Here is a 13,640-nt window from a genome sequence, read left to right as displayed (position 1 = left end):
AATTGATAAATACATCAGTTCCAAATTCTCAAAGCCATTGAACACCTCAGTTGGATTTACATTTATGGAGTAATATTATTTATAAACCTATCGACTCACGGGTGAAGGTTGAACGCTCTAATGTGGTGATGCTTCTGAAGCAGGTGAACACCAACAGACTATTAAACATTTGTGAAGACACACAAACTCATAAGGCGCATCCGCATCCCTGGATATGACTGGATATTTACTCCTGTCAAGAACAGCAGTCGATTAGTATTCGGGAAGGCAATAGGATGGGCACTCCCCCAAAATTAGTGGGAACGTAGAATAACATTTTTTAAATACTCCTCAGAAGTATTTGTGCACACAAATATTTACTTCTGTTTCATTAACCCAAGAAAAATGCCATTGCCTGTAATTTGAAATTGACAAAACAATTTCAGAACTAGCCATGAGAAACTTTTAATGTCACAACTTCCCACTACAAGTCTTGGAACTTGGAATCGAGTAATGCCCCTCCCCCCCCCGAAAAAATTGAACTTTACTCCAAATGGAGGGGCAAACTCAAAGGAGTACATTTAATTATTTTTGCTAATTGGGTCCCCAATATTTATCCACTCATCAATTAAAATATCTGCACATTTGGTTTCACAATTCGTAACTGCCAGCCTTATCTTCGACCATCCCCAAAAAATATCAGCACTATAATGAGTCGAAATCACTTCATATTGGACTCCACTTCACTCTCAATGCTTGTCTCTGTCAGTACTGTAGTATTCCTTACCACAAGTAGTAGTGGTCAAAGGTCAGTCAGGGCTCTCCCACCCCAATCTGTCTCCATCATATGTATATAACTGCCCCTATCTCTGACCAAGACCGACTCCCAAAGCTTTTTCTGTGAGTAGTTGTGTCTTACTCTCCCTGACTTAAGTATAGTTTACTCCTGAATTTCCTAGAGTGACGCACACTTGTGGGAAAATGTTCCCTTCTCAACCTCCTTTCACATCACTCAGAGCTGTCTTCCTGTCCCGTTAGCCTGGTACCTTCCATAGAGTACAGTGGTCCTCTCTTTGTCTTCCAGCAACTAAGTCATGACTAGCTTGGATACCACTCAACTCTTCAACTTGTAGCCTGATTCACTCTATTTATGTCCATTTTCTGAAGCTCTGCAGTAATATGAGTGCTGTTTTAGAAACTGCATCAGCGGATTGAAATCGTTTGGCAAATATTTAGGGGTCGCATACCCCCCTGGACGCAATATCTATTACCATGCTCTATAATTAAATCTAGATTGGAATCAGTGTTACACAATTTCATCGTCTGCTTAATACAAGGAAGAAAACAAACAAATGTTAGTCTGTGTTCATGCCCTGATTAATTGTGCATGGCAAATTAGTGCACCTTGTTTCAATCACTCAAAAGCTAAATGCTTGTCACATTGTGACCAACGTTATTGGTCCAGTGAAGATTTTCAATTTGTTTTAACACATCCACCACTAATATTTAACAATAGTGCCTCTTGCGGAGGGCATCTATACTGGCAAAGATTTTAGTGGTATTACACGACTTTTCCCATGCCCATAATAAAAATGTTGCTCAGATATCAATTTACCTTAAAGAAATAAAAGGACAAGAGGCGTTTGGCAAAACAGGAAGTTGGTTTAATTAAACGCAGCAGCCGGAAGAGGATTGACAGAGTTGTGTCTGAAGAATGTCTCTCCCTATATAGAGCTGTGCCAACAATATATACATGTAGTGAGATTCAATAAACTGATTCAGCATTCTTGGAAAAGCATTTTAGTCATAAGTACCAAGTACAGTCATCTGATAAGGGGACACAGGTGGCTCTTCGACCTCGTGGAGAGCTAGTGTGGACCAGTGTGTATGTCTCCAGATGTCTGGTGTGGGGAGCGTGTGATCATTACATGTGGTGTGTATGATGTGTCCTGATTGGCGGAGTGTTCCTAACTACATGTTGCATCTAGCGTTGTGGTATTTTTGGGAAATGTGCACCTCTGGCCAAATGTGTTTTATTGGGGAAAATTTCCTCTGACATATTTGTGGTGCAACCATCTATCTGTGGGATAAATCAGGGTTTTCCCTGGGTGTGTGTTTGTCTTTAGGTTGAGCCTCCCCCTGTGAGCTGTCACTCGATAGGCGTGGGTTGGGGTTGCAGGGCCTGTATGACCACGTATCTCTGATTCAGGGTTGACGCTTAGGTCACCGTGGGCAAATCCGACAGCAATTATATGAGTTTGTTAGAACTTCTACAAATAATGTGGCGATCATTTTTGCTGACATCCTCAGTATTGTGCATATAGTTGCCATTGTGCACATTGATATTGCCTTTACTGATATTGACATTGTTATGCGTGCCTAGGTCATGGTGTACACTGACATCGTTTCTACTGGTATCGACATGGTTATGCGTGAATAGATTATGGCATACATTGATATTGTTTCTACTGCCATCGACACTTATGCAGTCATAGTTTATGGCATATATTGACATTGCATTTATTGGTATGGACATTGTTGGACCTGCATATAGCATGGTATACATTGGCTTCGTATTCACCCATTCTAACAACTAAGTTATCACTATGCCAGTCACTCTTAGCCCAGATTGATATATTGTAGTAATGCCAGGGGTCGTATTATCTAACAAAGAGAACATATTCGCATAGCTCCGAAAAGGTACAGGTTGCCTTAGTCAACACTGCTATCCACCTTATATCTCTCTTTCCAACAGGGGCCAGCAGTGAATGACGCAATATCGGAATCAACAATATTGTGCAACAAAAATACTGTCGAAAAATCATTTCACACTAATATCGTTAAAAACATACAAAATATAGTTTCTAAATGTATACATATATGTATAGTTTAAAGTAGTAAATAGTAAGGGTACCTGGCTCAGGGAAGGCAATGGGCTGCAGGGCTTTCGGTCTTGGGACCTAATAGGTATTTCACAGCTGGGCGACATTTGGGTGGGGGATCACAGGCGCCCCTTTCAAGACCTTCAAGTTAGATATTTCCTACATCACTCTCAGCTTTATAGATATTTACAGCTGCACCATGCTCTTCAAGTGCACCTCATGACTGGTACACGACTTCCGGACCATAGCCTTCCTGAGGCGCAAGTCATGCTGGGGGGACCTGAGGAGGGGGGGCATCTCCCGCATTTATCGGACACTCATTAACAATACCCCAACATCACTTGCTCAGTTGCGGACTCAATGGGAGGAATAGGTGGGAACATTGGAGGAGGAGGACTGGCATGATGCCCTTGTCGCCCCCAGGACAGTCACCGCCTCCGCCAGCTTTATTTCCTACATGCCGCCTACCTGACACCGGCGCGCTTACATCGCGCGGGGTTCCAGCAGCCCCCGCCTGCGCTAGATGCGGTCACGACCCAGCCGACTTTCTCCATGTGGCATGGACATGCCCGCGCTTTTCTGGGGAGACATTGAGGAGGAGCTCACCGAGGTACTGGGGTGATAGATCCCACACAACCCGAAACATGCGATCTTCGGGATCACAGACGGGCTGGATGGGTCCAGAAATGAAAAACTATTTTACACCATGGCAATGGTGGTGGCTAAGAGGGACATAGCGACTGCTTGGAAATGTCCTGATTCTCCCACCATTGGCAAATGGCGGGCCAGGGTTGACTGGTGCGCCACGCAGGAGAAGACAATGTATGCAGCGCATGGCTGCCCCACAAAGTATCGTAGGGTCTGGGGGAAGTGGTTGGGGGGGCATGGTTTAGTCCCGCTGGGGATGCTCCAAAATGTGTCTTTTTGAATTTGTATGTCCTTGGCCTTTGGGTTGTCCAGATCACTGCATACATTCCTCTGTTATCATGGTATCTTGATGATTGGCTGGTGCTTTTTGTGAAATCAATAAAAATTTGTTTATCAAAAAAAAATAGTAAATAGTAAATATTTTAATATATAACATTAAATAAATCTCACTAATATTTAATACTATAGATAAATATATATTCTTACATAAACACACATACATATATATGCGTGTATGTGTATGTGTATATATATATATATATATATATATATATATATATATATACATACATACATACATACATACTCACACACACATATACACACAGATATATAATGCAACACAATTGTTCAAAATATATTTTACATTATAGTAATTTTTGGGATTTAATTCTTTCAATTTGATTGATGTCCCACGGTTAATGGAATTTGAACCCATAACCATTACTGAAGTACTAGAAGGCTTAACCCCAACTTTTGCCATCCACCAGGAAGTGGGGATTGGATATGTGACCGACTTGGTGAGTTTGGCCCCCTTGGTTTGCTGGATAAAAACTTGGCTTAACCCTGAACGCACGTTGAACAACCAGATTTTAAGGGATTGTGTCGCTTTAGACAAATTTAGCGAAATACAGTGGCTGTCATATGTCAAGGATATGTTTTTTAAACTTGGGCGGACAGACATCTATTACGCTCCTGAAGGAATCAAGAAAACTGACCTAAAATGGGTTAAATCACAGCTTTTGAGCTTACTGGGGCTGGAACGGGAGAGCGAGGAAATAAAAAAACCTCTGGTTAGGGCCCATTACTTATTAATTTTATCACCATCAATAGAGCCCTACCTAAGAATCGTGACAAAGCCCTTCCACCGCTGGCTTCTGACCAGATTTCGCTTCAACCTGATACATTTTTCGCTGGGTAATCTTCCAGGATGGTGTAAACCTGAAGACTCAGCCCGTGCAATTGTGACAGCTTCTCAAATCAGGACACTATGCACTTTATAATGTTCTGTGATTTTTATACTGATATTAGGAAGAAGTTTTTAATTCCGCTCCTGAGAGGAAAGGGTTTTTTACAGGTCAGACCAGCCTTAATGTATCTTCAATTGTTAGACAATACCTGGAACATTTTTAACATTGCCAGTTTTCTTGTTGCTGCTGTTCGCTCTAGGAGAAAAAGATTCCCATTGATGATCGAATCATGAATTTTTTCTGAATTTTAAAAAATACAATAAAACTGTTTTATCTGATATATTTTTCGAGTTTTAAATCATTTTAATATATTTGTGTAGCATTGGTTTACATTTTTGATCGCCCTCATGTACTGCATTGTCTTGTGTCTTGTATCTGTACTTTTATGATTTTAACTAATCGAATAAAGTGGTTTTGACTGACTGGCTTAAGTAAGATCAAATCAGGTTCCCCAGCAGACCCCTTTTCACCCCGTTCCTGCACCAAGATTATGCCTTTATTCGCAAGTACATTAACCGAAATCTTTAACATGTCACTAAAGCAAGCCAAAGTTCCGACTAGGTGGAAACACGCTCAAATTAAGCCCATCCTTAAAAAATCTTCAGCCGACCCCAATCTACCAGTTCACTATCGTCCCATTTCCCTGCTACCCTATTTTGGAAAGGTATTGGAGCATCTAGTAAACAAACGGCTCACTGCCCACCTAGAGAACTATGGTCTCCTGGACTCCTCACAATCTGGCTTCCGGGTTGCCCATGGTACGGAGATTGCGGTCGTTGAGATTATTGACAACATCATGCTCACACTGGATAAAGAAGAACCAGCAATTCTGGTTCTCCTTGATTTGTCTGCAGCTTTAGATACCATCTCCCACAGTATTTTGAAACATCGACTGTGGGAGGTGGGTGTCAGAGGGGTGGCTTTGGACTGGTTTGAGTGCTTTTTGATGGACCGCTTCAACACAGTTCTTGTAGACTCATTAGTCTCATGTAATCGTCCAGTCACTGTTGGGGTCCCACAGGGCTCTATTCTCAGCCCCATGCTGTTTAATCTATATCTAACACCTTTAGCCTGTATTATCAGATCGTACGGTTTTGAGATTGTGTCCTATGCCGACGATACCCAATTGCTTGTCACCTGTGATTCTGATTACGTTGGCACACTTTCTCGTTTCTAGAGCTGTATGATCCAAATAAACAACTGGATGAGTAGAAACAAGTTACAACTAAATGGCAGCAAGACTGAGATCATTTTATTTGGTAAAGCTGATGAATTCTGGGTACAAGACTGGTGGCCTTCGGAATTAGCCTCATGTCCCTCTCCTAAATCAGCAGTACGTAACCTGGGAATTACTATCAACAGTTCTCTGTCCATGAAAACTCATGTTAACCAGGTTCCAGGTGTCTGCTACGGGATTATGCGCAATCTCCGTAAAATCTTTGAGTGGCTACCAATCGAAGCGAGGAAACCTTTGGTGCAGGGTCTAGTCATCAGCCGTCTTGATTATGGTAATGCCCTGTTCACAGCACTTAATGAAGACCTGCTTTCCAAGCTCCAGGTCCTTCAGAATACCGCAGCCAGACGTGTTCTTAATCTTCCCTCTAGATCCCCCCTGTCCCAAATCTCAAAACCCTTCACTGGCTTCTGGTGCGACAAAGAGGCCATTTTAAAATCTTAAGTCTCACACGCAAGATAATGTACGACACTGGCCCTAATTACCTAGCAAAAAAATTTCAATGGTACATACCGGGAAGATCGTTAAGGTCTGGCACTAAATCATACCTTGTTCAGCCTCGCATTCGTATGTCCCGTAACGGTGGCCGTTCTTTCTCTTATCTTGCCCCCTTGCTATGGAATAAATTACCTTCACACCTCTTGTCCATAGTGGACCACAAATGCTTTCGTAAAAAGCTGAAAACCTGGCCTTTTCCTCAGTAAGCATGCCGTCAGGTTCAGGTCCCTGTCTGTATCGCTGTTTTTTTGTTGCAAGCGCCTTGAGACCTTCCGGTGATAAGTGCGCTCTATAAGAATATCTGACATTGACATTGACAATTTACTACTATATATATATATTTTACATGAAACATAAAAAATATTAACAATTCAATTCCAAAACATTAAATAAATTACTAATCAAATAAAACAATTAAAAAAAAAAGACATTTACAAAAAACAAGTAAAAATGTAAACAAATACTATATATTAAAGTTATAAACAAATAATAATAAATATATGTATCCATGCAACGATTTGTCTGAACAGTCAGACATTTATATCCTCTTCTTTTGTAAATATTATTCAATACCTAGGAGAAGATGGATTGTTCCCATATTGAAAGTCATGGAAATTAATCGGTGTTGTCCTGCTTTTTTAGCTGTTCAGAGAATAGATAATATATTAACTGTTGCAACTGTCTCTTCGTTGCTTAAAAATGTTTTTAGATTCCGAAAATCATTTATATCCTGAAATGTGATAAGTTAATCCTACTGTGTTTTCTTGAATGAAATTGTTTTTATACATGTATAGTTTAAATGTGATTTTATCTGTACTTTTATGGTTGTTTTTTCTCAATAACCGAATAAAGTTTTAAATGAATGAATGAATAAATATATCTAATCAATATTAGGAAATGTATTAAAGTTTGGGAGTAATAAATATACTATTCAAACTCCATTTTATGCAACAGTAGAGAACGTGTAGGACTTCAGGAGGGTTAAATATATTAATCCCAAAACAAACAGTACAACAGCAGAGAAAGTGTTGGACATCGGAAGGGTTACATTTCCTATTCCTACTTCAGTCTGTGCAAAAGTAGGAAAAGCAATGAACTTCAGAGGGGTTAATTTTACTAATCCCACTCCTCCAGTTTGTGCAACAGTAGGAAAAGCTTTGGACTTTAGAGGGGTTAAATTTACTAGTCCCACTCCAATCTGTGCAACAGTAGAGAAATTGTTAGACTTTTGGAGTGGTAAGATTTACTACTCCCACTCCAGTCTGTGCAACAGTAGGGTAACAGTAGGGAAAGCGTTTAACTTTGGAGGGGTTCAATTTACTATTCCCACTCCAGTCTAAGCAACAGTAGGGAAAGCATTGGACTTCAGAGTGGTAGGATTTACTATTCCCACTCCAGTCTGCAGAGAAGTAGGGAAATCGTTGGACTTTTGGAGTGGTGAGATTTACTATTTCCACTCCAGTCTGTGCAACAGTAGGGAAAGTGCTGGTCTTTGGAAGGGTTAATATTACTATTCCCACTCCAGTTTGTGCAACAGTAGGGAAAGCTTTGGACTTCTGAGGGGTAAATTTACTATTCACACTCCCAGTCTAAGCAACGGTAGGTAAACTACTTCATGTCAAACATATTACATATTTGAATACCTGTATTAATTTAGAAAAAATATAAAACTATTGTAACATTATTATTTAAAATGTTATATATATATATATATATATAAAACAATTACCAATTTACAAAACTCACACAATGTAATAATTAATTTTCATTTAAAAAATAATGGTTATTTCATTATTACTTATGTACACAAACTCTTTGAAATCACCTACCCTTCATGGGGTTTGCTCTAATAACCCACAGGTATACACATATCGCTTCAGCTGTTGTTCACCCTACTGAGCATTACTACCAGGTGTTCATTGTTATTATGATTACCTGGTATTTGTAAATACAGTATAGCCTTCCTCCAGTGTCAGGATCCCATTTTTAGGTATCATTAGAAAGACCATATTTTGCCTGGCATGGAAAAGGTTGCTTTGAGAACTCACAAGCGTGCTTGGAGGGGGAAGGAAGTAAACGAGAAGAGGTTGTGGAGCCATTAAGGAAAGTGTGAGTACAAGGGATGCTCAGGGGAAATGTTCTTGAGTATTGTATCATATTAGTACATCTCAAGATGTCCCCAAGACTCATCAGAAAGCTGCTCTATTTCTACCTAGTGATAGCAGCTCTTGCTGAGGTCCTATTTTGAGTGGGCCAGGCAGGCCTCGGCCTCACAGGTGGAGGCAGGGGTGGTACCTGAGGGAGTGGGCTGAGGGGATGGTGTTTCCTTTATTTATGTCATGACTTCGCTTCAGACTCAGTGGGTCTGCTAATACTGTGTTACATTGCTACATATGGAAAATGCCGCTAGTTGGGATCCTTATTCTGAGACGGTTGACAAAGGGTAGGGAGCGGAGGGTGGGGCTGAATTACCCCAACAACTGGTTTGGACCATGATGTAGAGCACTATAACGTCAACCACTGTGTGTGTACCTGTCAGGCACGACTTGATTGATATGTAAGATGACTGTTTGCAATGCAATGTGACTATTCTTCTATAATTGAAAAATAAAGTTAAAAAACAAAATGATAGCAGCTCTTATGCGTAGTGAAAAGTACTAACCCTTCTCAGCAGCTCTATTACACAGCACACTGGCTAATCCACGACTAATAAACATTTGCATCGCTTCTCGGCAGGCCTGCTATACTAGTAATGTATACTGGCTACTACAGAAAGGCGGTGCTCATATCAGCACCAGCGCATGTGTATCGTTGGTCAGGCCACCCGATGGGGTGATGATGGCATGTGACATCTTATGACAGTTTCATCAAAAACAATCTGCTCTAACCCGCCTTATCCCATCTTTGGGTTTCCTGGCTATAGCCTGGTAGAAAACTTCTAGTAACCCATTCTCTGATCCTACCTACTGCTGACTTTGTTGAGATACACCGGACATGCGATGTCTAAATGGGAGTAAATGTTATTTTATAAGAGGTCTGAAGGTCCATGCACCGGTACAGAAAATCTGGCAAAACAGTGGAACTACGAAAAACCAAACGGCAGCATTACACTATGCTGCCGGCCCAATCGCACAGCTTTGATGAGTCAATACACGGCTTTTTCATTTTTTCATTTCAACACGTTTATTCAACATTTATCCAATTTCTTAAACTTCATTTGCTTAATCACGATAACACTGTCCAGAAGCCCATATTGCTTCACATGAGGCGGTTTGGACGTTTGAGGTTAGAGAGGAGATTGTGTGTTTCATGTGATGGTAGGGAACATTCACAAACTTTTATGTTTCTAAATATTCACAAAAATGTTGAGGCACCTTTCCACCTTGAAAAGTCCATTGGCAAACCCTTGGGGGGCTAGAAGTAACAGGGCCCCTGCAGACTCCCGTGTTCCCCGTGAATGGAACCAGGCAGCCGCGGAGAAAGGCTACTTTTACTGCCCTCTACTGCACATGCATGGTAGACCCTCGCTCTGCCGCCAGTGTCCACCCTCATCCCTCTGGCCCACATGCCATGGAAGCTCAAGTCACAGAGGAGATGCAGTGAGAGGATCAAGAGAAGAGAAACAAGCTAAACAGGAAATGGAAAGTGCTTCAATACATGGCCTTGAGGCAAGTGGAAAAGCCAAGTTCCACAATGCCTGAATGGAATGCACTATGGACAATGGCATCAGAGCTTTACTTACCAGGACACTGTGAGATGGGACGGCAATGTCTGATTTACATACTGCTCTAAAGGCAATGCAAAAACTCTTCTGTGTGATAAATGAGCCTGTAAAATGATGGCCCGGGGGGTTATAAAGAACATCCCCACCCGCACTCCAGTACCACGAGAAACTGCCTAGCACCCAGAGTCAGTGTCATTTTAAGATTTTGGGGGCCCTGGGCAAGACATACTTTGGGGGCCCCTATTCAGGAAAACTTTGAATTATATTGCCCATTTTCAGCTAATTCAAGCCCACGTGATGCCAACAGTATCAAAATATATGTTACATTTTGTTGAAATATGGCTTGCCGGGAATACCAAAAATCATTAAGGTGAGACGTAGAGTGACAGAGGCAGAAGCAAAGGTTGGCAGAGAAGTTTAGATAACGAAAAGGATAGACGGAGGTCAAATAGAGACAAGGGTCACTTTCCCTGGGGGCCCCTTGGAAGCTGGGGGCCCTAAGCAGTTGCCCACTTTGCCCGTGCTTTAAAACATCTCTGCCCAGAGTCTACCCTTGGCACAATGAGAGCATCCATGCTCTATTTGAGCATCACCAAATGTATATAGAGTAGCGCTGGTACATTTCAGCACCATTACTGGCACTTTGACATATTAATTAATATAGTATTGGAGGCATGCTGCTATATTTTTGCAGAATCCAAAACTATAATATTCAGTGTCCTAAAGTATTTCAGCAAAACTCATACGTTGAACATGTACCAGTATATGATGGCAACTCCCTGGCATATAGTAACACAATGTCATTAGTTCAGGTGGTATTTTTTTTTTTACGATAGTTTTATAAGTTATTAACTGACATTTCAATGCCGTGCACATTATTTTAAAAGTGTGTAATTTTTCGTAGAATAGGATTTACATTTTCCAATACTGTATTGTGTATATATAGTGCAGGGAAATAATTCACACGTGCTACAAATACATATACCTTCTGTGCACTTGGTATTTTGTAACAGCACACACTTTTCATACCTGCGCATGCTTAGTTTTTGCTGGAAAGAAGCAATTATACTGTGCATTGGGGCAGACAGTGAAATATTGGAATAATTCATTAGTCCCTCTTCAGAAACCATAAAACAGGTGCTCTCAAATGTACTGTTTGGTCTCAATGTTTTACGAAATCTTAAGGAGGTGCACTCTCAAACCCTTCCACAGATTGTCAGGCCAGCTAAGTGCAATGCGGGACTGTCAGTCCCGGACTGGTCTTAAAATTGTTGCCAGGGCTGCTTTATTTGCCAGTCAGGCCATCACTGTGGGAGGAGTACAGCAAAGGGGTTTACAAGCCAAGGCTGGACTTTCTCCACAGATCATGATATCAGATAATATCCCAAAGCTGGATGAATAAGTCTTTGTTTCATGGCTATCTGTCAGGGATAACAGTAGACAGTGAGGGGGGAGGGGGCGGGGGAGGGTCAAGAGCGGAAAATTTACAGAGTTGTAAATCCCTCGAGACCTACCCTAATAATTTCGAGATTTATGGCTGCTTCCTCCCAAAAGTTCTGCAAATTACAGCCAAGTAATAGAACTTAAGCACAGAAATACAAGTGATTTGCATTCATTTCTGTTCATGTGTTCTTTCACCATGTGTGTGCCCTCTCCACAATTCAGAGATTTTGCCAAGGGTTAGGGAGTTAGAGAAGTTTAAAAAATATGTTTTGAGTGTGTTTCTTTTTCATGGAGGTCAATTTAAGTCAAAAGTACTTGCTCCATTCACAGCCCCTGTGAAAACGGGGAATACAGATGCACTTTCCCCCAAGTAATGTCTCACACCTGCTTATAACTTTCTTAATGTTGCAAATGGGTTCTTGATCAGAAGGTCGTGTATGCATGAACCATGCAACTACATCCCCACGACTGGCACACCATATGAATAATTCTTCAAAGTGTAGACTTGGTTGTTCAATTTATTTAAACACAAGTGGAGTGTCAATAACAGATTGATATTAAATTCATATCAATAAGTGATCCATATTCAATAAAGTTCATTGTTCAAAACGAGGAACAATCATGAAATGCGACTCCAATGCATTTCGGGCAGTGCCCTTTATCAAGGAGTGTTCGGTTAAAGAGTAACGCCGTCCGTTACTAACAAGTTTAAGGGTTCTTGCCATTTAGGCTACCTGATTTTCAGATTTTTATCACCCGGTTTTTGGACATTTACTATGGCTGAGTCTTACTACCCGAGTCTCACTCACAGTAAATTCACAGTAATTGAAATGAGTGTGTTTACCACCAGTGTCTGCATTTAAGATAAGGCCACTGCAGCACTGCGCTGATTACATGTGAACATGTGTGCACACATATGCAGTCTGTAAATATGAGGCTATTGTTGTGCACAGCCTTGTAATTACACACAGGTTGCCAGGCACAGACGGGTCTCTGCAAGGATAGCTGTTGACCTGACGTAGGCCTTATAATAATAGTGGGCATTCATAGATAGGTCTTTACACTCTACACTCACATGCATGCTCATCAACACCCACTCACTCACCAAACATGCCACAGAGATCCGGGTCCTGATGTATGATAATTCCCGACTGCTTTTCCCTAGGGAAACCTGGCTGAACCCTGTATCGGCACCTGCTATCGCCACAGTCATTTTCTGGGTACGAAATTGCAAGGCAAGACAGACATCACAAGCACAAAGGTGGAATCATCACCATCCACAAGAGCACTGTCAGCTACACCACATCCACAGACATGTCCTCCTCCAACATGGAACACCTATCGTTCAAGCTCCATGTCACAGCCAACTTCACCCTAAGTAGCACTTTCCTCTACAGACCGCCATTACTGCGCAGCATCCTCACTGACAACATCACACACTTTGTTGCATCACTTGCCCTCTATGTCAGCAATTACTTACTATTTTGAGACCTGAAATTCCACCTGGAAGACCATGCCGAGCCCATCTCAACAGCATTCATTGAAACTTTGGAAGCCTGTCTCTCACTCAACGAATCAAGGGACATACCCAGATCACTGTACACCCCCTAGACTGCATTTCCACCGACTTCAGCAACATCAGAATCAACATGCCCACACCAGTCCCCTGGATAGACCACACCATGGTCAAGTTCAGCATCCCCATCCAGGTCCAACACACATGCACCACTGCTAGACGAGCCACCCAAAACTGGGACAGCATTACTGACACAGAGAAGAATACCGCTCTCAACATCTACTGTCCTGAACACAAGAAAAGCCTCATAAAAACAATCAAGAATTTTAACAATTGGATCACCTCTTGTGCTGACTCCCTGACAACCCTCAAACACTGCAATACAACAAGATCTAGACCCCAGGCCAGTTGGTACATGGAGAAACCCAGACTGATGAAACACCACTGCAAACAACTGGATCACAGT

The sequence above is a fragment of the Lissotriton helveticus genome, chromosome 5_1 (genome assembly GCF_964261635.1).
Source record: "Lissotriton helveticus chromosome 5_1, aLisHel1.1, whole genome shotgun sequence".
Classification (NCBI taxonomy): Eukaryota; Metazoa; Chordata; class Amphibia; order Caudata; family Salamandridae; genus Lissotriton; species Lissotriton helveticus.
The sequence above is the reverse complement of the archived record's forward strand: the minus strand, read 5'-3'. Positions refer to the sequence as shown.